The following is a 27,525-nucleotide window of genomic DNA, read 5'->3' as shown; positions in this document are numbered from 1 at the left end:
AACAAAATACAATACTATATTAACTATATTTCTCGATGGCCCAAGTTTTAGGCAGCTAAAATGATTTATCATCAAGTGATAGTCAACCAGCAAAGTATCCTCATTTCAGCCCTGTCAAGAGTACATAGATTTTTGCCAGCTGTCTGGGAGTCCAGGAATGGCAAGGACAAAGATACATGAAGTTGTCTTTGGACTGTGCTACTGGTGCTGACCCTACTGATTGCCTCAGCTGGCCACTTGGAGCAAAGAGGGTCATCACTATCCATGTGCCCTGAAACAGAATGCCCTATAACAGCCTCCCCCCTACCAGATGTCATCCAGATGTGCTACACTACAGCTCCAGAGATTTAGAAGCTGAAGTCTCACACATCATGAGAGTGCCAGATCAAGGGAAGCTGGTTGGAAGCCTGTGGAAGCAAGAGCAGTTCACAGGCTGCAAGTCACCTTTGTTTAAAATGAATACTGACAATAGCCATTTTGTAAAACTGTAATTGGACCTTGGACCACTCCTCAATTTCTGTTTTGTTTTGGAACAATTTGGCAGTCCCCAAGAAGGTTGTATGAGTAGGAAACTGGTGACTAGAACTTCTGAAGTTGTCCTCTCCTAGTTTATTCTGAAATAAACAGTTAAAATGTATTGTTTTATGTGTGGATAAATATATTTTTTATAATCCTACATTAATAATGCTGGGAAAATATTAACGTTTCAATGCCTAAGCCTTAACAGAGCAATCTGCTTCATGAAGTAACATTTTGTATTTGCCAACGTACTCATCTCTGATGATGAAACTGTCAACTGCTGTGAGAGTTTTCTATTTCTTTACCTTTTTTTACTTTGGGGGGGTCAAACTGTACTAAAAATGGGGGCTTTGAACACCCCCAAAAAACTGTGCAGAAAAAAGTTGTTGCTGGCTGGACTTTATATATTCTCTTATAGCCACGCAATTTAACCAGTTATGAAATTCTAAGTGATTTCCCTTTGAGGAAGGTCTATTCAGGTTTGTTGTCATTTTTGTTGTATACCTGCAAATCATGTCCGACTTAAGGCAACCCTAAGCAAACTATCATAGGGTTTTCTTTGGCAAGATTTGTTTAGGGGGATTACCTTTGCCTTCCTTACAGCTGAATGGGTGTGACTTGCCCAAGGTCACCCAGTGAGCTTCCATGGCCAAGCTGGGATTTGAATGCTGGCCTCCAAATTCCTGTTCCAACACTCAAACCACTACAACACCGTGGCTCTCACTTCGATTCATTTTACATTACACCAAACTAAATGGAGCCAAGTAACCATGCTAATCTTAATCACCAAACCCATGCCCATTTTTAAATCCTGAGCAGCAAACAAGGAAGATGCATTGAGTCTCTGCTGGGCTACCATCGAACGTGGGGTGTGTTTGGCTTTTTGAATTATGACTTGCAGACTTGATTTAAGGCATAGCGTCCCTGCTCAATAAGAATCTTTGTCAGTTGCCACAGAGCCCATGACAAGACTCTGCCTAACATCCAAGGAAGGGGACAGCTAGAGAATAAAACAAACTATTTCAATATAATAATTCAGTACAGTGGACCCTTGTTAAACGCTGGGGCTTGATTCCAAGATCCCCCGTGGATAACAAAATCTGTGAATGCTCAAGTCCCATTAAATATGACATAGCAAAATGGTGTCCCTTATAAAAAATGGAAAATCAAAGTTTGATATTTGAAATTTATACTTTTTTTGAACTTTTTCAAACCATGGATGCTTGAATCTGTGTATAAAAAATCCGTGTATAAGAAAGGCCGACTGTACTTAAAACAGCAACCAACAGGAGCACTTCTGAAGTGCTTTTATTAACACAGTTTGAACCAATTAAATCCTATGTCCAAACTGCTAACTGACAAAATATACCCCAGTGGAGATATCTGTGCATAAAAATTATTGGTTTTGTTGTGTGCCTTCAAGTCATTTGTGACTTATGGCAACCTTAAAGCAGTTTTGTTTGTTGTTGTTTTTTGGCAAGTTTCTTTGGAGAGGGTTTGCCACTGCCATCCTCTGAGGCTAAGAGACTGCGACTTGCCCAAGGTCACTCAGTAGGTTTCCATGGCTGAGCGAGGATTCAAACCTTGATTTGCAGAGTTATAGTCCAATGCTCAAACCACTACACCACGCTGGATCTCTTTGAATAAAGATTACACTGTTTGAATCTTAAGATTCCATTGTAACATGGACAGTCTTTGGGAATGGAGAAGAAGAAGAAGAGGAATTGCCAGCAAAATACAAAACAGTAAATGGATACCATCGTTCACTGTGAATAACAGGACAAGATATGGGAGTCCAACACATTTTCAGTCTCGGATGTCACAACAGATCTGAGGATTTCAAAAGTTCATCACTGTGATGGGTGCTTCAGGCAGTACCTTTCATCAACAATGATCATTAGACAGTGACTAAGAATTTCTGTCAATGTCACCTTTAAAGGGTTACATAGCTGCTGCCAACTTAAGAAAGCCAGCCAGGCTAATGTCCATACAGCTACAATGAAGACATAAGATGAACAATGGTTTTCTATTTTAACACAGGGTACTGTATGAGGCCACATCTCAGGTTTAATTTTAGATACATACAGTTCTGGGGAAGATGTCTGCCAAAAGCAACAAATTACCACCACCAGTAAAACGAAGCATTTAAGCAATGTATTGAGGGCATCCAAAAGACTATGATCTGGAAGTAACAAAAGAGAATGTTAGGAAAAACAGAAGTTTGTTGTACATGATATCTATCCCCCAATGTACAACAGACAAAACTGTATCGCTTCAGGTGCAATGTCTGACATAATAAACCTTAAGATCCAAATGTAATTAAGACATAGGAAGCATGTAAGTCTTCATCTCTTCTTCCAGGATCAGACTGTGTAGGGCACTGGAAAATAAAGAGCCTGAGACCACACTGGAACACATCTTATTTTCATTATTTCTTGCTTTCTGGACTGTGACAGACCGGGGGAAGGGGGGGGATCCGGTATACAGGATAGAAAATAATGAGAGTCTTGAGTTATTCTACAAATAGCTACCTTGCATCTTGTTTCTCTCTCCCATCCACCACCCGCCACCCAGAGGTTATATAAGGGAGAAACCAGGGTGAATTTATTCTGTCTTTTCTCCATTTATTTTCAAGGTTTGCTGAAGATCATAAAAGGTTTTTCTTTTCTCACCACCACCACCCACAACACACACCACCCATTTCCACGCTCCTCCTATTTGGGGGATGCACCAAAACAAAGCAAGGGCTTTTCCCACTGATGACGTAAAATGCTTGAGAGAATCCCTTTCCATCTAGCCATTAGCCACAGTCTGGCATCAACATTTTAAAAAAAATCACCCCCTAAGACCCACAATTTTGCTTTCAGCCTACGCAGTTCACAGCTGCAAAACAAGGTCATTAAGGAGAATTTTAAAAAGATGTTTGGGTTGGTTTGTTTCTTAAAGCAAGTATTTACCAGTCTCACATCAGCTACTGTTTCCCCGTTGAAGGCTGTTAAACTGCACCCACATGCAGACGGGAACTGCCGACAGTGACGTCAAAATTGGTCTCCTGGCAACGATTAAGGCGGCCCGTCCACCATGGGGATTTCCTGAAAATCTAGCATGAAAATTACCCACCTCCTCTGTAATGTCAAGATGTGCAACACAGTGCTGGAATTCCTTTAACCCTTCCTTACCTGCAGAACAACTGCTTCTCCCTGGCAGAGTTCTCAATAGCCCTGTAACCTTATTTCTTCCACATACACAGACACAAAAAGGTTGGCGAAGTGGGGATTCTAGGGGCTAGCAGTTCCTCTCAAACACAGGGCCAGCTGCCTGTTTCTGGAATGGAAAAAAATTATGCCCAAGCATAAAAATAGTCCTTAACTCTTTCCCACTCAGAGGTCTGAGTGTCTGTGTAACCCAGAGCAAAATGTGAACAAAGGAGATCAAATTGCCCAGCATCTCTTTCACAAGCTCAATAATCTTAATGCTTACAAATGTATCATGGCCAACTTTTCATTGATTTCTGCTCTCCTGTAACAGGTAGGATACCTCTCACTGAAGATGTAAATGAGCTGAGAACAAAAAAAATGAGATGGAGAGCTAGGTGAAGAAAGACACAAAAGAACTGAACTATCATTTAATGGCAAAGAAGAGTTATAAGGTATGTGCTGACTATTAGGAGGACAGCTTCAATGAGACAGTAGCCCACACACAAACCTTCAATTCCCTTTCAGATCTCCCCCCAGCCCCACAAAGGTTTTAGCTACTTTGGAAGATCAATGACTCACAGTCTTGCAGTCCTGGAATGCCCTGGTCATAGTCATACTTAATGAATGCACCAATAAAACTGACCCAAAAATCATATCCTCAATAGAAAACAAACAAAAAGAAACCTGCTCTCAAATGAGCTACCAATTCACTGAAGGGACCATCTACCAGAAGTGGGGCTTGAAAAGGACAGGAGGAAAAGCAAACCGACGGCGATCCTGCCCACCCACTCCTACTTCCTTCCTTTGCTGAATATTGGTTTCATAAGCACAAGGACAAAACTGAAAGGAAAAAAATCCACCCACTTGCTGAAGCAATTGCAATTCAGCACAGCCACAAAAGCACCCATGACAAAGCCACGTAACAAGGCAGCTCTCAGTTTTGTTTTCTTCCCCACCCAAAGCCTATAAATTAGCTCAGTTTGGCTTCTGAAAAGTATCTGTAGGATTTCTATCTTTCTGATTAAAACACACACATACCTCTCTTAATATAATTTTAAGGTTTAAGGCAAGGCTTAAGAATTTAGCCAGCAATCTGAAACACGTAGTGAAGAGAGGAAGACTGAAACAAACGTCAGAGGAATCCCTTCTGGCGAGCCCAGTCTAGTCCAGCATAAAAACCAACTTGACCATCAAGACAAGGCAAAGAGAGAAGAAAACCCAAAGGCATTCAACTGTGTTTAATCCAACTGTGTTCAATGGCATACAGCCAGCCAGCTGACCAACTGGCTGCTCTAACACAACAGCAGACATCCTTTTTCTTGGCTCCAAATAACCCCCACCCCCACCTACATAAACAAGTGAAGAGTTTATGAATGAGAATAATGTGGGATGCTTGGCTTCCCATCCTCAAAACCAAGCAGGAGCTAAAATGACTGCAAAACCGGCTCAGTGGAGTCCAGCAGGGTGAGCTCCTTAATGACACAAACGAGCTGCTGCGTATGTTTATGGGGATTCCCTTCTTCCCTCTAGGTGAATGGATGCACAGCATATCACAGAAAAACTGATGACACAGGAGCCACAGAGACCCTGCAAGACTGGTGAAGCAGGCAGTGCAGGGGAAAGAAGACACAGAATGACAGGCTCTTGTACCATTCAGAAGAAAAACCAATCTGGGGAGAGGTGGACATCAATAATAAAACAGGCTCCCCCATCACTGACATTCCAGCTAAATAAAAAGCAGTACAATTAAATTACAAAAACAGATCCACTGCAAAACTGACAGGTTCCTCTTGATTCCTCTCCTTGTTTCTCTCCCCCCCCCACCTCAAACACCATTCCAAACCCATCAGAAACTTCATTCTAAAAATAAACTCACCCCGATGGAAGCTGTGCACTCTGAGTAGGTCATCTATTTCCCCTCCTCAACAGAGATCTCAAAGCAATGAACAGTTACCAGAGGCATGTTCGACAGGAGACCTTGGTTCTCAGAATCCTCTTTTCCTCTCCCTCTCCCCACTGTCATTCTTGCCTGTCCCCCTTCTTCCCAGCCCCCCAACCTCAAACCAACAAAAAACGGGAATGCCCTTCTCCACAGCCCCAGCAAGCTAATTACTCTGACATGCGGCTCAGAATGAAGCAGACCCCAGCTGTTTGAAGAGATGGCACAGAGAGCTCTGCCAATGGCCACTTCCACACACACCCTCTCTCTCTCTCTCTCCCTCATTCAAAGACTTGAGTGGAACTGCCTCCGCAAGGCTGAGGAAAGGCTTTTAAAGACACAGTAGCCCCCTTTCCCTCCACTGAGTAGGACAAAAACAGGGAGATCGCCCCACTTAAACAGAAATATCATTCCCCACAAAGTTGTGCTCAGATAAAAGACAGAGACAGCTACATGTAAACCTGTTTGGTAAGGACTCTCTGTGCAGATGGATCAGCTGTTTACATCCACTTGATGTTCAGATTCTAATAGCTGCATGCCAATTTTTTCCACTTGATGGGCTCATCTGCCCCGCAGCAACAGCAACAACAACAACAACAAAAGAAAGCCCATGGAGGGAGTGGGGGATGGCCACCTTCATACTGCGATATGTTCAACAAATGACTATTGTTCTGTTGGTCTGAAAGGGTAGAGTATAGGGAGCAAATACAATGGGCTGGAACAAGACTAAGTTAAATGGATTTAGTTCTCACTAATGGGTTGGATCCAGCCCGTGTTAGTTGCACTTCACTATCAATAAAATGAATGGTATTTTAGTCACATCTAATTTTTCAGATTAACTTTATCTGGACCTAAGTGAAAATAACATAGCTTTGGTCTTATCTATTATCTAACTGCACCAAAGGAGCATTGTAAAAGGACTATGTGCCCTTTTGTGTGTCACAAAACATAACCCTGTCTCTCAGGAGACAGAAGAAGATGAGCTTGTGGTTTTGGGGCCAAGGATGGTTGTTTGGCTGTGCTGTTTGAAAGCTTGTGTGGGTATTTTTTGTTTGATTAGGGCAGTATACTCTCCCGGAGCACATGACATGGGGGGGAGCTTCTAATGAATCACTGACTCGGTTGGGGATGCAATTAGCAGGTCTATATAGCTTCTGCCTCAGTCTCTTGAGCTCAGTTTGTAAGGAGAAAAGTGAACTTATGTTTCAATGAATAGGGCTGATCATTTGGCTGTGCTGTTTGGACACTGGTATGTGTGTTTGAGCCATGTGTTCCCCATGAACACATGGTTTATGGAGGCAGGGCTTCTGCTGAGTCACTGACTTGGTTAGAGAAATCAGAAAGAGGAAAACAGGCATTTTGTGTGGGTATGTCACAAAACAGTTTGAGGAGAAAGCGTTAAAAGCTGTGCTATTGCTTACGGATGAATATGCATGATGAGCTGCAACATCAATGCCATATTTGTTTTCTTGTCAGAGGATCTAGGGGATCTAGAAGGCACAACAGAATTAGACTCATGAATCTACACTTCAGCTTACCAGGGAGGATTAAGCATTTTGAAAGAGTGGCCTAGACTCTCCTACAAGGTCAAGACACAGGGGATGTCTCTAGAGAAAGTGACAATTTCAATTAGCAGATACTTGTGGAAAATGTTACACACAGAAACAGAATTATCTAGAACCGCACTGCAAGTCTATACAATCAAGCCCAAGCTCTTTCTGTAATCAGCAATTACAAAACACATTGAAAACAACCTCATTCCTCAGAAGGCATGGAGGTGATCTTGAAGGTTTCTATGGATGGAAGGAATCATCTCAATTCCCAGAAGAACTAATATGTGGTAGGTGATTCCCTCTTGAGATGCCGTGGTGTACGAACCTGAGGTCTGCTGTCTCCCAGGCACAAAGATCCACAACATAATAGGCTGACAAGACTCATCAAGCCCACCAGCCATTACCCCCTCCTTCTGACCCAAGCTGAAACAAAAGCTACTGCAAGATACAACTTCAACATACTGTAAGAGGCTAAGAGGATCTGGGGAGAAAGCTAAAGTACCTTAGGGCACAGGTTGCTATTTCATCACTCCTTTCTGTGAAGGACATGGCTCAAGAAGAGGAAGAAGTATAATAAAAGTGAACAACTGGCTTCACAGATGATGCTATCAGGAAGGATCATGGACAATATTTGTTGCAAAAGAAGGATTACATCTCACAGTAGCTGGTAAAAAGCATACTTGGTGGGAGGCTCGCAGACCTGATCTGGGAGGCTTTAACCTGAGTTACTAAGGGTGGATATATAACTTTCAAATGAACTAAGATTTTAAAGAGACATAAGAAATGGAAGAAAAAGGAAATCACCAAGGCAGAATACAATCAACAGCTAGTATTTGTAGGAAGAAAGTCAGAAAAACTAAAGCTCAGAATGAGCCAAGGCTTGCTAAACAGGTTAAAAATAATAAGGGGTTCTGATGAGGGGGCTAGTAAGGGGAGATTGGGGAATGAAACAAGTTGTCTACCTGGAATTGTGATTCTTCAATTATTCATCTGTGAACTCACACAAGGTGGTTACTGACCAAGTTGAGTGAGCTCTGACCCCTTGTGGAAGAGGTTTTCCAGCAAGGGAGTGGGACAGACTTTGAGATGAGATTACATTCCCTTTCTAATGTGAGCCAAAGGTGATAAGAACACAAGGAGACTTCAAAAATTTCTTTGTTCAAGAGACACAGAACAGGAACACCTGTCTAATTTCTAAGGCAGTGATGGTGAACCTTTTAGAGGCCGAGTGCCCAAACTGCAACCCAAGACCCACTTATTTATTGTGAAGTGCCATGTCCCTCTGGCTTTCTAGTAACAAACTCTGGCAAACTCTGTGCTGGCGTGACGGCACTGGTGCCCACAGAGAGGGCTCTGAGTGCCACCTCTGGCACATGTGCCATAGGTTCGCCATCACTGGTCTAAGGTATAGAGTGTGCACAAGGTGAGAAGATGGAATTGCATGAATGGAAAACACCAATGGTTGATTAAATTGGAAAGCAGACACCACCTTAGGAAGAAAAAGATGTCTGTGAAGAGAGCCATCTTGTCCTTATGAAAAGACAAGTAAGGTAGGTCCATCATGTGTGAGTGCGTGCATGTGTGCGTGTGGGAATGTGCACACCTGTCTTTATGTTGTCTGCCAACTTATGGTGTCCCCATGAATTTTATAGAATCCCTCCTAAGTGCTGCCAGTTCACTAGCTCTACTGGTAGAGGTGAGAACAACAAGGAAAGCTGTCTTTCAGGAGGGCAGGTGAAAATCACAAGATGACATGGATTCAAAGAGGAATGCCATAATCTTAGCAAGAAACAACAATATTTTGGATATCCCCCAACAATGGAAGACGCAATGCAGAAGAGCTCAGTCTATCTTCCACTCACAGGGAGGACAAAGTTATGCTGCTGAGATCACGGGTGAAGATGTTGTTGATGCCTAGAAGATGCACTGCCAGGTGCTATATGCCCCTGCATATACAGCAATCCCACATCTGGAAGGTAACTGGAGAAGGGTGTGACGGTCAGAGGTACTTGTTATCAGCTTCGGCTGATACACCAGCTGCGACCCTGCCTAGACCGGGGGACTTTGAAACTGTAGTACACGCTCTGGTAACCTCTCGACTGGATTTCTGTAATGCGCTCTACATGGGGCAACCCTTGTACCAAACCCGGAAGCTTCAATTAGTGCAGAACATGGCTGCGACATTGGTCGCTGGATGTTCCAGGGCAGACCATATAACACGTATATTGAAAGATCTCCATTGGCTGCCTATTCGCTTCCGGGCCCAATACAAGGTGTTGGTAATTACTTATAAAGCCCTAAACGGTTTGGGCCCAGGGTACTTGGAGGACCGCCTCTCCCCATATAATCCGCCCCGCACACTCAGGTCAGCCGGGAAGAATCTGCTGAAGGTCCCAACTGTGCAATATGCGGCGACCTCGCAAAGGGCCATTTCCATCTTGTGGAACAACCTTCCCGACGAGCTCCATTCCACCACCTCCCTGGACCTTTTCAGAAAGAACCTTAAGACCTTTTTCTTTCACCAAGCTTCCCCCCCCCCCCATGAGATGTGATATTATGCCCTCTCCCCCTATTGTGTAACGATTTTCGCAATGTTTTTGGATCAATTCAACCAAGCTGGCTGTGTAATAGCTTTTAATGTGATATTTTTTACATTGTTTTTATCGATATGTATGTATTTTTATGTTGAAATTTTAATCTGTATGCCGCTTTGATCATCGTGGAAAAGTGGGATAAAAATAAATCTATTATTATTATTATTATTATTATTATTATTATTATTATTAAGGGTGAGAGAATATATGCCTTCTTGCTTGTTGGGGTAGAAGGCTACTGTCTTGTTGTAAATAGCCACTTGAATGGTCCTGTGTCAAAGCAGTATCTGAAACGTGCAAATGGCTTTCCACAGAATGAGCATTTTAAGGATACTGATGTAACACAGCTTCTCTATATCAGACTACCGATTCAAGACCATCATGTCCATCATGGATATATCCATGGTGAGGACCAGAAAATATAGAGTAGTCAAAAGGCATGCCTCTCATGGTGTTGGAGAGGTCAGTCCACTAGTGGATGCAAAGAACAAAACAAGTGTTGAAAGGAATATACTTGGATTATGCTGCTCAGGATCAAAATGATCCAGCATACACTTCTGTAGAGGTCTCATCCAGACACAGGTGAAGGGAATAACTATGGTAGTCACTGCCATGAGACTCAGTAGAACTGAATGGATTTGGTCTTGGAACACTGATTCCATAAGAGCTTCTGTAATGAGGCCTTCAGGGCAAACATTTTGTCCTGAAACAGAAATGATCTGGGATCCACAGAGTCAAGTACTCCCCCATGACCTCGATGAAAGAGATGGTTGTAAAGAGGACTTTTCCCAATTCACAAAAAGCCCATGTCTTGAAGAAAGGACCCCACAAGGTGGACGTCTTGCAGGACCTGGTGGAAAGAAGGAGAGACTATCAGCCAGGTACGGAAAGACAGAGAATCCTGCAAGCTTTAGCCAAGCTGCTATCACAGCAAGACCATCAGAGGAAGAGCAAAGCCACCTTTTTATCATCACTCAATAGATGTTCCATTATGGGAGTAACCTGTTCCAAGAGGTCCAAATCTTATGCTCCTCCTTATCAGACAGAGAAATATGAGCCTTGGGAGATCTGGATTGTGCCACTTCAATGATAATTAAAACTAGGCTGAGGATGCTTAAAGAGCACAGAACAGTCATCTTCTTGCACACAGTATAGATTTTTGATCCTCCTCCAAATTGTGGAAACCAAGACCAGAGTCTCCCAGAAGTAGCACCTTCCAAAGCACTGAAAGCATAGGGAGAGTAGAATACTGCTCTGACAGTAATATTTTGAGGCTCAATCCTATTAAGGACTGAGGTCTGGTATAGACTGGCGCCTTGCACTGGCCTGGGAATAATTTTAGGGCTCGGGAAAGCAGAGCGTCCACATGTTCCTGAGCCCTACCACACTGTCCAGGCACCATCATGGCTCGCCCCATCCACACGGGGGGCCGTCATGATGACGTATGTGTGGTGCAGCATCCAAACAGTACTGCACCTTGCAGATGTCATTCGTGTGCACAAGTGTACCAATGGCGCCCCGCACACACACCGGGAGCAGGTTCTTTTTAGGGCTCCCAGAGCCACGCCATTTGGTTGCTGTGGCCTTCATCGGGGCAGAAAGGGGCGACGTCTTGCCACCCCTTTCTCCCCGTGTCGAGCCTCTCAGTCCTCAAAAGATAGCCCTGATTCCCTTAAGATCTAATGTCTTAACCATTCTGGAGACTTGCTCTGCAAAGATGCCTAGGAATCTGTTGGGGAAACAGGATTTTGGTCTCCCATCAGTGCATCAGGGGAGGAAGTAGAAGTGATGAATGAACCGGTTGCTTTTCCAACGATGACTCAGCAGAGGTGTCTCTATCAATTCTTCTAAGAGAATGAAGTGGAGGTGTAACGGGGCACTGCACAGAAGTGAAAATGCATAATTGTGGAGACAAAAAAGGCTGCACTAGACTCAGAATAATCCAGATTGGCTGGATTGGAGGTCAAGCAGCAGGTTCCCCTGCTGGCTGAGTAGACTGTACCAGAATTTGTGAAGACGGTTGTAGTGGGCAAGGTAGAGGGCAAAGTAGAGAAGTGGGCAAGGTAGAGAAGACAGGTTCAGAAAGTGTGGTCATAGGGCATCTAGATTCAGAAGTACAAGAATAAGCAACCGACCGAGGTGGAGAGTATTGCTACCAGCAGTCATCACAAGTCACACAAAAATAGTAGGGGTCTCACCTGTAATGATGTGAATCACATGAATACATTGGGCATCTGTCCCAATAATAGGAAGGAGAACATGAACAATATTTAAGATGTCTTGACTCTCTGTAGTAAAGTTAAGGAGAAAGTAGGAGTCTTCCCAGACAAAGACCTATTGCAGGACCAAGATGGGGCAGGCAGGTTCACAGGCAGGATTGACACAGTCCAGCACCACAGTAACTGGTGCTCTCTGTACCAACCTTTCAGTAGCTAAAACCTGGATTATAAGAAAGGGAAGATTTCCTGAGAATCTCCCCTTCTAAGTAGGAACTGATACACTGAATCTCATCAGACTGCACACCCATCTAGTGATTCTCTCCAGAATCAGGCTTCTTAAATAAATTATTTGGCACTACAAATCTCCAAAGAGAGAATACAAACTGACAAAATGCCAAAATCATCAGACTTCCTAATGATCCACTGCAATACTACTAATTACAGAAATGAATTTACTGTGTGGCTCAGATAATTCAGCATCAAGTACAGTAAAACAAGATCACACATATAGCCTCAGTAGATGAACCTGAAGAGATAGATGAATATCCTCAATATCCTAACTTCCATAGGATATAGAACTTCTAACTCAATATCCTAATCTTCAACAACTTTCTAGGCCCTCATCTTAACTTTATAATATGTGTGCCATAATTATTGTATACGAAGACAGTCACTCCATATGGTGTTTTGTATGGCTGAACTAAGGTTATTTTCTTTACAAATAAAAGGAGCCTTTTATAATAAGACTGTATGTTTAGTATCAGGGGACTGAATTAAAAATTATTTTAAATCAGGTTATCTTTAAAATAGAAAATATCTTTTAGAGCATTTTGTTAAAAGAAACATTCAATATTTTGGGCTCAATCCAACTGCTAGTCCCACCTAGAATAGACCAACTGAATCAAAAGAAACTTAACAGATCAACATTTACTTAAACCTCAGACTGCAGACAAAAGTTACAAAAATATAATACACTTGCTATGAAAAAAGCTGGTTTTGCATTTTGTAGCCTCTTCTAGAAGCACAGAGGATGCGTGCATTTTAAATATATATCACTATTCTGCACAGAACAACTTTGTAGGCTTTTGCAGGAGAATTAAGAAAACCTTAAATCTCACGATTTGGAGTGGGATTGAATGACTTAAAATTCAATTTATTCCACATCCTGATTTAGGTGTTCAGAAATCATAGGGCTGCAGCCTGCTCACCAGTGCTTAGAGAAAGGTTCAGCACGTCTTAAAATGAAATGTGTATTAGGGTAATGAATGCTTGGGAAGACTAGATCTCTAGAAAGACACCAGTTCTCCTGATGTCTGTATGCTAGGCAAGCTCAGCCAGAGCTTCAAAGGATTACATTTGGGACTAGAACTCCCAGAATGCCCCCCACTGCAATATCGCTAGGAATTTTAATCCAAAAAGCAATCTTTCCAAAGTCTCCATGCCTATATAAGCAAGACTTTTTAAAGAGACAACACTACAGAGGTTTGCATATTTTTCATCTGCATTAAGCAGTCAATTTAAATAAAGTATATCCAGGTTTCCATCAGCTTTCAAAGTTACCTCACAATAGAATTAGCCTGTCCACGTACATGTGTATACAGGGGTGGTATGTATATCCCAAAGGTGGGGAAAATGTGGTCCTCTTGAAATGTTGCTGGACTGAAAACATACCCAATAATGAGACTTATACTTCAATAACAGCTGGAGGGACAGTACTTCTCCATGGCTGCCAAATCTAACCAACACTAATTGAACTGATTCACAGTTATCCTTAATCCTTATATAAATCCTTTTTTGTAATCCTTGGAAAATGCTAAATCTGATGGGCCAGTAAAAAAATGAATAACAAGGCCAGATCTTAAATATTATGAGTGACCATCTATGCCCAAGTGTGGTGATATTTCAAATCCTAGGTAGCATCCTCCATAAGTTTCACACCTTCTTCTCCTTTAAGCAAATGGATATGATATGATTCTGCATCCCTCCCCATTTTATCTATTAATTAACTATTCAACTAATGGTAAGTAGCTTTCATTTTGCCTTCCTTTTCCTTAAAGCTTTTCTTTTAAAACTTTCTAAAACCACAACTTTTAGTTCTGATAAAGGTAGAGCCTATCTGAACCTATAGTTCTGCATCTCTTTCAAGTTTATCCAATATTTAAATACAGTGGGTTTAAGCAGCTTCCATTTTTCCTTCTGTTTTCTTAGGTAACTTCCATTTTTCTTGCATCTGTGTGTATATGCCTTTAAGTCACCTGTCAACGTATGGTGACCCCATGAATTCTTTAGGGCTTTCTTAGACAAGGAATACTCAGAGATTACTTTGCCAGTTTCTTCTTCTGAAATATAGCCTACAGCATCTAGTATTCAATGGCAGTTTCCCATCCAGTGCTAACCTGGGCTGATCCTGCTTAGTTTCCAAGATCAGACAGGATCTAGTGCCTAGATTTAAGTTTAGGACTAACAATCTAACAAGACTTGGTTTAAAGCCTCAGCCTATAAGGACATCATATCTTTTTCAAAAACATGTAATGCCACAGAAACTAACATTACCATTTCATTACAGTACAAAGTTGACAAAAACATTCAGAAGAACATTATTTATGGGGATAGTGATCCATTTCCAAACACTGTGCAGTAGAACTTAATGAAGCAGTCTCACATGATCTATAGACTGACCATCTAACATGCTGAAAGGATCATATGAACTTGCTTAAAGAAAATCAATATAACAGCAGCCCAGTTTTGGTTAAGTCACTTGACACCTTATGCAAAGGCAATGAACACTTTGTAGTATGTGAAAAGAGAGTGAAAAGCCACAGCCAATCCTGACTTCATGTCACATGCACCCATATCATACATGTAGCTGAACATGCACATTTGCCACAGCCTGACATTGGAAACAACAGCTGAAATAAACTTACCCAGAAAACCCCATGACAAAAAGAGCAATGAAGTCAAAGCTCTGCATAAAATTTCAAGGCATGTCCCGTTCTCCTGCTCTTTCACATTGTTCCCATGTTTTACCAAAACACTTCCAGAACGCATCCTCTGTGTCTGTCTGTGTGTCTGTCTCTCTCTCTCTCTCTCTCTCTCTCTCTATATATATATATATATATATATATATATATATATATATATATTGCTCAAACAGTTCTATATAGGTTAGCAGATACCTTACCATTTTCAACCATCTGGCAGTTTTGATTTTATTCTTATTTTAGAAAACATCTGTGCACTTATAGACTTCTTCGAACAGTAAGGCTTCTTGGAGACAGTGGCTCCAGGGTGGAAGAACTGCAAGTCAGCTCTCTTGACAAGTCTGAATGACAATAAGGGATTGGGTCACACTTACCATACCACCTGCTTGTTCTTTCCCATTCACACCTGAGTGCCACTTATTTAGACACAGCAGGTGCATGCAATGGAAACTAGGTCAGAGACGCAGGAGTATTTGTGCTTTAGACTTGCAGTACCTTGGACCAATGTTCCAGGCTAGAGCTGTATGCCAAAAATATCAGCTGCTTACCCATTCTATACACACGGCATTGGGATTGATGCCCCAAGAGATGCCTTGCTTGGCCCTGTAAAGCAGCAACACGATCTGAAGATTTATTTTACCAAGTCAAACCAATGGGACAGTATACTAGCTGAAAAGCAGCCATTATCCCGGTCTCAGGGTGGAAAAGGCATTTCCTTCTCTGGTCCTACCAGCAGACACCCCATTTAACAGATAGGACCAAAAGTGGGATTTTCTCCATTTATTATATGATTGATTGGTTATACAGTGGACCCTTGTTATCCGCTGGGGTTTGGTTCCAAGATCCCCCATGGATAACAAAATCCGTGGATGCTCAAGTCCCATTAAATATAATGACATAGCAAAATGGTATCCCTTATAAAATTTGGAAAATCAAGGTTTGATACTTGAAATTTATACATTTTTTAACATTTTCAAACCGTGGATGCTTGAATCCATGTATAAAAAATCTCTGTATAAGAAGGGCCAACTATATCTACATTTTTTTGATATGTGCCTTCAAGTCATTGCCAATTTATGGCAACCCTAAGGCAAACCTATTACAGGGTTTTCTTGACAAGATTTGTTCAGAAGGTTTGACTTTGCCTTCCTCTGAGGCTGAGAGAATGTGACTTGCCCAAGGTCACCCAGTGGGTTTCAATAGCCAAGTGGGAATTTGAACCCTAGTCTCCAGGGTCCTAGTTCAATACCCAAGCGATTATACCATGCTACTTCTCTATATCTATATCTCCTATGTTTCATAAGTGCATCATATTGCTCTCCACTTCCTCATTTTATCTTCCCAATAACTCCATGTGGTAAGCCAGGTTGAGAGACAAAAAGCAACTGGGCCGAAGTCATCCAGTAAATTTTACAATTCAGTGGGGCCTTGATTGCAGATCTTCCAAATCCCAGTGCAGCACTGTAATCACATCACCAGTGCTTTGCAAAACAAGTGTTAATGTTAGCGAGCTATGCCCCCTTCCTATTTTTCCTCCAGCCCCAGCAACCACTTGCTCTTCCTGTCTACTGTAACAAGCAGGGAGGGATGTGTGTGTGTGTGTGTGTGTTTAAAAAAAAAATCCATCTGGAAGAGAAGAGAGAGAGAACTAATAAAGTAGTGGCCAACAGAGAGGACACAATTCCCTCTGATTCAGGCCACTGATTAATTGACTGATTTATTTTAAAGGTAGCGAATGAGAGCACCTTTTGCATACACAATCAGCACTGGAATTAGTTTTGCCTGGCCATTCTGATAAAGTAAGAATAGAAAAGAAAAAGAGGACATCCCACCAAGAAGCCCAAACCTATTTGTTTCAGGGCAGCAAAAGGACAGGGCAGCAAAGAGTGGCATGGGTATGGGAGGGAAATGAAACCCACCCCCTGTGGTGTTATATGTCAATACCTGCTCTACTAATTATGGATCACCACTTGGAAAGGTGGGTAGAAGGAGCCATGGCTCTCTTCGAAAGATAATAATAATAATAATAATAATAATTTGTTTTATTTATATACTGCTATTCCAAAGATCACAGCGGTGAACAGCAAGTAAGCTAATTAGCAAGTAAGCTAATTTGCTCCCAACAGTCTGGGTACTCATTTTAGCGACCTCAGAAGGATGCAAGCCTGAGTCGAGCTTGGGCCCTTTTGCTGGTCTTGAACTCGCAACCTTGTGGTTTTGAGTGAATGGCTGCAGTACAGGCATTTAACCACTGCGCCACCAGGGCTCCTTGGCAAACATGCCTGTGTAACAGCAAGTTCAAAAGATAGTTAGCCAAGGTTTTTGCTACCCATGTAGGGCACTGTCATCTACAGGAGCCAGAACAGCAGATAAATAGGTGCTGAACATCTGTAAAAGACAACACGTGACCAGTGTTAAGAGGCCAACACCCTGTTTATATCCAAGGAATGTAGACAGCACTCATATCTCATAAAAAATGGGATAAAATATAGGGAGAATGATATCCTGAGCCAGGCGCAAAACAGATACAACCTCTGGAAGGAAGAAACTGTTTGGTCTGAGAACCACCTTGTCCTTGTGCCAAACCACATAAGGATAGTCAGTCCTGAGCACACAGAGCTCTCTTACTCGGAGCTTTAAGAGAAAGACACTCTAAGAGGGCAGTGGCAAGAGCCTCAAGGTGGTGCCTAGTCAGCTGTGAGACCCCAAATGAAATATTGTACTCCATAAAGGAAGGGAAGTGACTTGTGCAGAGCTTTAAAAGCAATTTGTAACTTTGCTCATTGCTCTACCTACCCAGTAAGCAGCTATTCTACTGCAGCCCAGAAAGTCACTTGCTGAATTACAACTTACTAACAAGTTGCCATTGCTGGAGATAGAAGGCAAAAGATAAAAGGTGCAAGGGCAGAGAAACGAGAAGGAAAGGAGGATTGGAGAATTCTTGCAGAGGCAGACAAGGTTAGGTAAGGGTTTGCCTACTTCACCACATACGTGTTTTCTGTCTCTCATCTTCATAACCCTGAATGGGTTACCCTGCCTGGACTCTTCCCCATCCCACTCATCTGGACAGGTATAGCTTAGCAAACCAAGGTGGCAGAAGACACCACACACCAATGTTTTGGATGGACAACACAGAAGCACTTCCTGAGTCACTCTGTCTTCCACTTTTTTTCTCTCCGCCAACCATTTGCTCTAAATCCTGTACCTGAGCTAGCCCACAGGCATTCAGAGAAGCACTCTGTCTTCTCTCACACAGCTCACATCAACATAGCTAGTATATGCACATGCCCTATGCTGCTCTTTGGGGCAGCCAGACATCATTCTCATCCCCATGTGCTCACTGTGACTCTCTCTCATTCCCTTCTTCGTTCCCACCTCTCCTCAGGCTCTCTCTTTTGTTTGAGCAGAAGGAAGGAAGGCAGAAGGAAGACTTCAGTTGTGGGAAAGTACACAAGTGGTTAAAATGCAACAGGAGTGTATGGTGAGGGGGTAATTAACAGAAGTCATAAGAAAAATGGCATGTAGCCATAGAAGAAATCAAGATCTTTATACATATTCTCAGAAACTTCTTAAACAAACTCCACAGCCATGAAGGCAGTAAAGTTCTTCAATCCTTAAGATGGAGACTTTGAAGAGTCTCTGCTAGATACCAAATTGTATAAATAAATAATAATCATCACCATCATGATCTACTGGATCTGGATTTAGATTAGCAGAGCACTGGATTTCTATGAATGAAGACATACCATGAAGAAGAAAGAAGGCAGCTTTGCTGGGCCCTCCTTGTTGCTTTCTAACGCCTTCTGCTGATAATACCTGCAGATTACTGTAACAGATACATAAGAGCATAAAACGGAACTCAAAATGGCAGAAGAGACATTGAAGTATCTGTATTAGCAATACAAAACAATTCTGCTGAAACCATAAACCTTAAATCACGTAACACACACACACATATACCTGAAACAACTGTATTGACTATTGGCCCATTTTCAGGCAGAATTCAAAGTGTTGGTTTTGACCTTTAAATCCCTACACAGTTTGGGTCCAGACTATCTGAAAGACGATATCTCCTTATATAAGACAGAGTATGTGTTAAGATCTTCAGGGTAGGGCTTTCTCACAGTCCCACTACCCTTGCAGGTGCAGTTGGTGAGGACTTGGAAAAAGCCTTCTCCATGGCTGCTCACAGGCTATAGAATTCCCTTCCACAGGAGGTCCGGTTGGCCCCCTCCCTCCTGCATTTCCACCAGCAGATAAAGTCATTCTTACTTGGGGAGGCCCTTTGAATCTTAATTACAGAGTTGTAGCATGTGTATTTGTAATATGTTATGTTGCATTTTTTAAAATGTTTTATCGTTAAATAATATTGTAAATATGCTTTATGTTAGCCATGTTTTATTATTATTATTATTATTATTATTATACTTTATTTATATAACACTGCAGATTTACACAGCGCTGTACATACAAACAATAAAACCAATAAAAATGAAACCTGCCAATGGCATACATTCTACAAAATACATATAAAACAATTGATAATAATACAAGATAGAATTAGATAAAAAAGCAGACAACAAATTAAAAAGTTCAAATATCAAATCAAATATCAGATTTAATACTATTATTTAATTTGCTTTTAGCTTTTATAATCAATGTTTTAGCTGTTACTGATTTTTAAACTGGTAAGCTACCCAGGGTCCCATTTTTGAAGAAAGGCAGGCTATTAATGAATTAAATCTGAATCTTAAAAGAAATGAGTTTCCATCCAGTTGGACCCACTCTCCAGGGAGGGGAGCAACAAAAACAGAATCTCCCCTGTTTTTCTTGAAGGATCTACCCACTGTCACTGGCAGCAAGATGAGTTTTCCGCAGTCAAGGGAACATCATTTATTTCTACTACTGTGGCATAAAAACTGGTCCATTATTCTGATTTCTGTTTACTTTATTGATGTAATCTCCCTTGGGCAGTTAGCTATATACAACTTGAGTCCCACAAATCAGTTGTTTGGCCCACCAAATGAATCATGAGAACTTGGGATAAATTATGATATACTTTAACTGATATGAATTTTAGCCGCTTTATTTGCAAAGCTTCAAAGTTCAAAGCTACTTGCAAAACTTCAAAGCCTGAATGGCTTTACAAAAGTTACTATTCCTGCACCTAGCCTACTCCACGTCGCAGGATTATTACAAAGATAGGTTAGACATAAACAGCCAATTTCAAGCATAGGAACTAGCAACTCTCAGTTACTACTTAGTTAAAAACCATAAGAGAGCCTTCCATACCTACTTAGTCAAATATACTATTTATAACAAGGGAAGGAAATGTGTGCTTCTCCAGATATTGGTGGGTTGCAACATCTGAAGGGCCACATACTTTGCATCTCTGATTTATAAGCTTTACCACATATTCCCCCTGGAGTGGATCTTTAAACTAGGGCTTTTAAAGCTACTGTCTCTTCTACCAACAGAAAAAGATGGGACAAAGGAAATTTAAAGGCTAAAGTGAGAAGTGAGACAGTTTGGACTTTCCATACCACTGACTGGGCAGACTGTTACACTACCACATCCAAACAGCCTCAGAAGTGTTACCATCAGAGGTAAGTCTTGCTCTGTCCTGAGATCACCTCACAGTGTTGATCGATTGTGCCATGACCCACATTGCATGCAAGTAACATGCAGCTACTCCACTGGCTTCTTTTGCAGCACTTAAAAACAGCCCACAGGAACCTAAGGGCAGTATTTATAAAGAGCTGGGAATAAAATTTGGAAGGCATCTCAGAGGAGGGACAGCCAGCCTCAGCAAATGTTTGAAACAAGATTTCTGAAATTAGGTCACAAGCAAAAAATTAGCATTTTGCTAGTTAGGAGCTGACAAGGAACTGCTTCTGCCCTAGATTTGAGATAGCTAGCAGAGGATGAATCATACAGGCAGGCATTGTACAAGGGGTGGGGGGAGCACTGCAAAGCTTTATGTTGGCTTACTGCTCAGAGATGAACCATTAATGGCAGACACTGCATTTTGAAAATTCAAAGTTGTATGCTGACAATCATGGTGCTTAATTTACTAAAGGATGAACCTGTTTCTTGGGTTGTCTACCTTCCACAAGTCTGTAAGTCTTTCTAATGCACAATAGTAACAAGGAGCAATCCAATGTGCTGGACGTTATGCACCTGCTCTGCGCCAATGAAACACTGTTCTACCACAGGAGGAGACAGCCTGCTTTTGTCAGCTCTCTGGCTGGCACCTGTCCTAGAACAGTGCTAGAAGTGAGGACACAATCTAATCCTCCAGTGGTAGGGAAGGTACTGTCCCAGCTATTACAAGACACAATCTCCCTAAATGGAGTCCTTAGCATGCTGCAAATCAAAATTAAAGAACTGGGAATGCTAAAATTCAATGTAAAGAAACTCATCCAGGATTGTTCTCCTGTAATAATGAGAGGAGGAGTGTCCATATGTCAGAGCCATATTTCCAGCACCACGAAAATTAAATACCTAATATCTGACATGCATAACACTGGTTCCCTAGTGGTGCACATCTCAAGGTTACTTGGGTCTAAAAACATGGAGATTAATTTTAATAAACTTTCATGTACCCATATATCTGCAATCTCCAGTATCATCTTCAGTCACTAGATTGGCAAACTTTCCTAACAAATGCACAGTTTTGTAGTCAATGCAATTTGAAGCTAGTGGGGAGTACACTGATGGACAGCTACAGAGCTACCCAACTCTTGATGAAAGGAAAAGGACCTCTTCTCCAGTAGAGTACTCCATGGCTGTAAACATGACTAGCTGTCCCAGTGGCTATGACTTCACTCATATGGGATAGGCACAATGTGTCTAGCACTTCCAGCTGCACAACTATGCTTGAAGGTTTTGGTATATCAAAACAACTGTTATCCCAACCCATGCACAGTTTGCAATTTCAATGACAGAAAATCAAATGATAAGGGAATTGGGACGAGTCAGCAGGTGGGCATGGGGTGTCATGCAGATTCACTTTTAAATCAGGAAATCTTGTCCTATGAAGCCCATGTTTCAAATCCTATAGCTCATTCCAACTAGAGTAGGCCCACTGAATCAATGGAAAGTATATAAGTGTTGATTTACCAAGTTCCATCGATTCAATGGCTCATCTCTAGTTCGAACTACCATTTGGATTTAGGCATGTGGATCCATGCACACATGCTCTCTCTCTCAATCACACACACACACAGTGGGTTAGCTGCACCTGCCTCTGCCTCAATGGATGAAGCAACAATCTTGCCACTCTGAAGGATTTATTGTGGATGGTCATTCTTTCACAAAGGCGATATTTTACATGGTAGAGAGGGTCAACTTTCCTTAGAATTCAACTCAGGAGAAGGTTACGTCAGTAAAGAAGTAAATCCAGGCCTCAGTTGAGTACAGCAACATCATTGTCTTGGGGGCCCTTCAGACCAGCCATTAAGGCCTGCTGGGGGGGCGGAGTCAGGGCATCGCGTCCACATGATGCACGTCCCAACTCCGCCTCAGGGTGCTGTGACGCTGCACGTTGCTCCACACGGTGCGCAGTGTCACACCACTCCTCCGGCACTGCACCTGCATGATGCAGCGCCAAAGAAGCACTGTATAGCCGCGGTTATTGCGCCCTTTCCAGGGCGCAAAAGGAACAACTTTTTGCAACTCCTTTTCGTGCCCTGGAAAGGCCGGATCGGGGCTGTGGCATGCAATTGCCATGGCCGCAATCTGGCTGAAGATGGGGCAGCTGGAGGCTGCCCCTTTAGGGCTGTTTGTACAGCCCCTTGGTTCCATCACGAGACAAGCAGCTTTTCATAGCTTTTCAGCCCTTCACAAGGTTCTTTATCCAACTACCCCCAAGTCTCAGTAGGTCTCTATACCTCTTCTTCTCCCTTCTCACTCTACATGGATGCTTCAAATCTGCATGTGAAGGGGGCCGATTTTTCAGAGCTCTCCCACCCATGCTTCTCTCCTCACATCAGTACACAGCTTCGCTCTCTTCTCTTGTTGGGCTTTTACCTCTCCAACTCCTTCCCAGCTGTTGAAGAAGGCAACCCTGCTTAGCATCTTTCTTGCTCTCTCCCAGACCACCTGCGCCACCTGCTTCCAGCCAAGAATGCAACATGGTCTTCAGCTTGCCCTCCTCCTAGCATTACAAATACTACATATATTACAAGCAAAATGAAACAAAAAAATTATCTGTTTCTTCACCTACAAAAACTACACACTACTACCACAATATTAACTTACAAGGACAGGATGAACAAATGACTTCCAACATGCCAGTTCATGGAATCAAACTAACAGTTAGTTCTGCTTCCCCAATACATACACACTTAACTAAATTTGTAATAATAGTATTGGTTATTTGTAAATGACACACTGTTTAAGAATAGGAGTTATACTATTCTATAAATTCTAAACTGAGTATTTCTCCCCATATCTTCTTTCAGTAATCAATCACTAATTTCCATTCATCTTTAAAAGACTCTATAGCTCCCTCTCTTATAAGATTAGTTAGTTTATCTTTTTTTTAAAGCATTATAAGCCATTCTTCTTGGGAGAGAATTATTTAGTACTTCCAATGTTGTGTATACAACAGTCTGGGTGCTGTTACCATATATTGTATGATCTTCCCATTCTTCTTTTCCATTTGTTCTTCCAAACCTACAAGCCCCCCCCCCCAAAAAAAAATCAGGTCTCATTTAGTTTTTAAAGGTTAGTATATCTTTCATACTTTATTTATTTGTGTATCTTATTTTTGCTCTTTCACAAGTCTACCACATATGATAAAATTCCTTCTTTTTTCTGATATTTCCAACCTAAATTAAATGTACCTTTATACATCTTAGATATAGTTAAATACCAATGAGACATCATGTATAAAAAATTTTGGGATCATAACAAAGCACATTTCAAACCTTTTTTCCACATATTTTCTTATTGATACATTTGCATATTATAACCAATGTTTTGTGCCATTTCATCATACACTCCTTTAGTTTTTCATCCTGTTCTTCATCTTCCATCTCCATTTTTGAAAGCATTTTATGGTTATTAAGTGGTCATCACTCAAAAACAGTTGCTTTTCAAATTCTGATCTCGCACTCTCAAAACCATACAATCTCTTAATCAATTTAAATTGCTCAAATAAATGCCTTCACAGATACCATTCAACTTTTCATTAACTTCTTCATGCTGTCCAATGCTTTTTCAAGAAAAATCACCAAATCGTCAGCAAATACTTTCAGATGAGAACAACATCCTTTAATATTTATTCCCTCAGTATTTTCATCTTTTCTGATAGTTTTATTCAATACTTCCAAAGTAAATATTAAAAGGAGACAATGGACAATCTTGCCTAGTTCCTCTTTGAAACTCACGATCTTAAGGTAAATCTTCATTTATCACAATTTGTGCTTTTTGGATCTGGTATATTGCTGTTACATGTTCAATAAAGCTATTGCACAAAGCCACATTGGTCATTGTTTATTAATTCTTGCAGTATCATCTCCATTTTCTCTGTCAAAATAGATGTAAATATCTTCTTTGTTCCTCCTAATTTTCTTTTTTTTAATTGCATATTTGGTTATATAAAAATCCTTCTCATAAATCTCTATATGCATCCCATAAAACTGCCATGTCTGTTGATTGATTTAAATTTATCTTAGAAAATTCTTTCAAAATCTCCTTTACATTAATATTTTCTAATCTTGCAATAGTATTTCATTTAATCTCCAGCTAAAGGATCTTTCATTAATTAATGACAATGTAACCAGGTTGTGCTCAGAAAGTCTTAGAAATTCTCTTAATTACATAATGCACTTGATATTAAAAACATGTCAATTCTTGAAAAGTCCTTAGCTTCACCATAGTGTTGTCCACATAGGCTAAATGAAATGGCTCAACCCTGGTATAAAACTTGCCTGTTAAGAAGACACACTTGGCTAAAAAATGAAGAAAAATCCAACCAAGCTGCACTCTGGGGCTAAACACCAGAGTAAAAAAACATTCCAATCTGTTCCACTCCAAGCCAGAAAGGCAAACCGTCACACCAGAAGTGTCCAGGGAGAAGAAGTTAGCAGCAGGTGCCCTAGGCCAGGCAAGCCTTGGGCACCAATGCAGGTCATAATTTTCTTTGTTGCCCACCCACAAATTGATTGCACAAGCAAACAAAGTGGTCAGCTGCAACACTGACCCACTGCACATCCTGTAAAGCAAAATGAAGACAATACAGTACCAACAATACAATAGGTTTAAATAAAAGCATTAACAAACTGGCTGGTCAAATGGGGAAGTGGGAGAAAGGGGTATGTACTGGGAGAGCTCCGTGATCGTGTTGTGCCAGTGTGTCATTAGGCACACCGGTGTGCTGTGCAGACAGCGACTGATTTTCATCCCTTTTTTTATGTGTCTCTTGAAGGCAAATGAAATCATATTTAAACTTTCCCAAACAGAGAAAAATATTTTTTCCTCTTCTGAGCTGAATTAATTCCTCTTACATTCAAAAAGATACATTTTAAATCAGAGTTTTACATCATCAGAGTTTCCTTCCTGGTCATCTAATCTGGGAGATGCGGTTTTTTCCTCTTCATGATTATTTGTCACAGTCTGCCTCTTAATCATCTTGTCCTGAAGTAGATTCTACACTGAGAATAGAAGTTTTCTCTTTTTTTATCTCATTCATTTTTGTTCCATTTAAGTTAGATTCGATAACTGTTCCACATATTTTTTTAAAAATATTTTGTCTTTGGAAGAGCGTCAACAACAAATCTTTGTTTAAAATGAAAGGTCACAGCTTCCAACTTTTCCCATCTGAATTGAATTTGTATCTTTTCAGCTCTTCTGTTTTCTCCTCTTCGGAATTCTAGATGGTATGTCTTTTAAAACTTGTATAAGTTTCCCATCTATCTGCATCTATAGTTCAAATAGTGTTCTCTTAGTATCTCTTCCTTCATCTTTCAATATCACAAAATATACTATCACATCTCAGGATATTCTCTTTTATCTTGCAACCCACGGATCTGTTCTATTTACTTTATCGACTTCCCATTGCACGTTCCTGTCTTCCCAACATCTCAGTGAGGGCATCACAGATATTTTCCTATCCTATTGCACATATTTTCACTTTATTGCTCTTCAAGCCCTCTATACTTCAAGGCTTTCTCACTTCCTTTAAGTTCCAATATGGACATGGCAGCCAGAGCTATCATTATGTTAACAGTCATCATTTCAGTAATTTCTTCCAGCTTGGTTGTTCTTTCTTCCAGAGAAGTCAATTTTGTATTTGTTACATTTCTTTTAATTCCATTTTAAAAATTCCCTTCAGCTCTTCTATCATTATTTCACTAAATTCTTTTCTTAAATCCATTTTCATCTGGGTCATCTCCTGTCTCAGTTAGCCCTTTGAAATATTTCTCTTAAAATTTGTTATTTGCTCCATATATTTTATTTGATCAATCAATAGATGCTGTTCTTGGCCCTTGAGCAGATATAAGTTGTCCTGTTTTAGATCTGTTAGCAGATGCCATCTTTTATCTGCAAAACAGTTTGACAGCTGTAAAATTAAAGACTGATGTTTTTCTGTATAGTTTTCACTTTGTCCACTAAATGCCACTTCAGTCTTCTACAGTGACCTTTAGGCTCTCTACTCCTTCAACAGGAAACAAAATACAGTCGTCCCTCCAGATTCACAGCTTTGGGATTCGCGGATTCAATTATTCGCAAGTCCCTAGTTCTGTGCGCATGCACTCCTCCCTCTCTGTCCCTCCCAGCCTTTTCCCCTGTGAGTGAGGGAAATGCCAAGTGGGTGCACACACACAGCTAGGGACTCATGAATAATTGAGGTAACTGAAGCCTTGGACTGAAAGAGGAAGCGGCAGGCGCACCCTCCTTCCTTCCCTCTCAAGGTTTGAGAGAGATCCAGGGATCTCTCCCAAGCCTTGGGAGCAAAGGGGGACACAGCCAAAATGCCCTTTTCCCTTCCTTCCCAAGGTCTGAGAGAGGTCCCCCGACTTCTCTCAAACCTTGGGGCTGAAAAGGGACGCAGCCAAAGAGCCCTTTTCCCTTCCCTGCCAAGGTCTGAGAAACGTCCCCAGACTACTTTCAAGCCTTAGGACTGAAGGGAAACACAGCCAAAGCGCCCTTTTCCCTTCACCTGCCAAGGATTGAGAGAGGTGCCAGGACTTCTTTCAAGCCTTTGGACTGAAGGGGCGCACGGCCAAAGTGCCCTTTTCCCTTCCCTCCCAAGGTTTGAGAGAGGTCCCCCGATTACTTTCAAGCCTTGGAAAGGAAGGAAGCAGCCAGCACGCACTCCCATTTATTGGATGAGGAAGGGACTCCCATGCCCTTCCAGCACCTCAAACAGCTTGCTAGAGCTGTTTCAAGCTTTGGAGGGGAAATGTGTGTGCGCGCTCATCCCCACCCATTATTAGCGAATTTTTCATATTCCCTACCACAAATTTGGAGAGAAGACTGTAAATCTCTTCCTTTAGTTTCCAGCTCTCTACCA

At 41.4% G+C, this 27,525-nt stretch overlaps 1 protein-coding gene across 11 annotated transcripts in view; it reads right to left on the bottom strand.

The window, feature by feature from the left end:
* R3HDM2 (R3H domain containing 2) overlaps positions 1-27,525 on the bottom strand; it is a 189,182-nt gene that overhangs the window by 104,983 nt on the left and 56,674 nt on the right. Inside the window, exon 2 of one of the 11 annotated variants that reach the window (XM_089482303.1) lies at positions 18,749-18,828. The exons of 8 other annotated variants lie outside the window; for them this stretch is intronic. The gene's annotated coding sequence lies outside the window, so the exon portion shown is untranslated. Of the gene's footprint in view, positions 1-4,295; positions 4,317-5,592; positions 5,695-18,748; positions 18,829-27,525 lie in introns of those variants that run through there. 2 more of the 11 variants (XM_089482294.1, XM_089482308.1) reach the window with 2 other exon arrangements.

This window comes from Sceloporus occidentalis, unplaced genomic scaffold (genome assembly GCF_023333645.1).
Source record: "Sceloporus occidentalis isolate IW3139 unplaced genomic scaffold, rSceOcc1.0.p SCAF_1, whole genome shotgun sequence".
Taxonomy (NCBI): Eukaryota; Metazoa; Chordata; class Lepidosauria; order Squamata; family Phrynosomatidae; genus Sceloporus; species Sceloporus occidentalis.
This window is presented reverse-complemented; position numbering and strand designations above follow the sequence as displayed.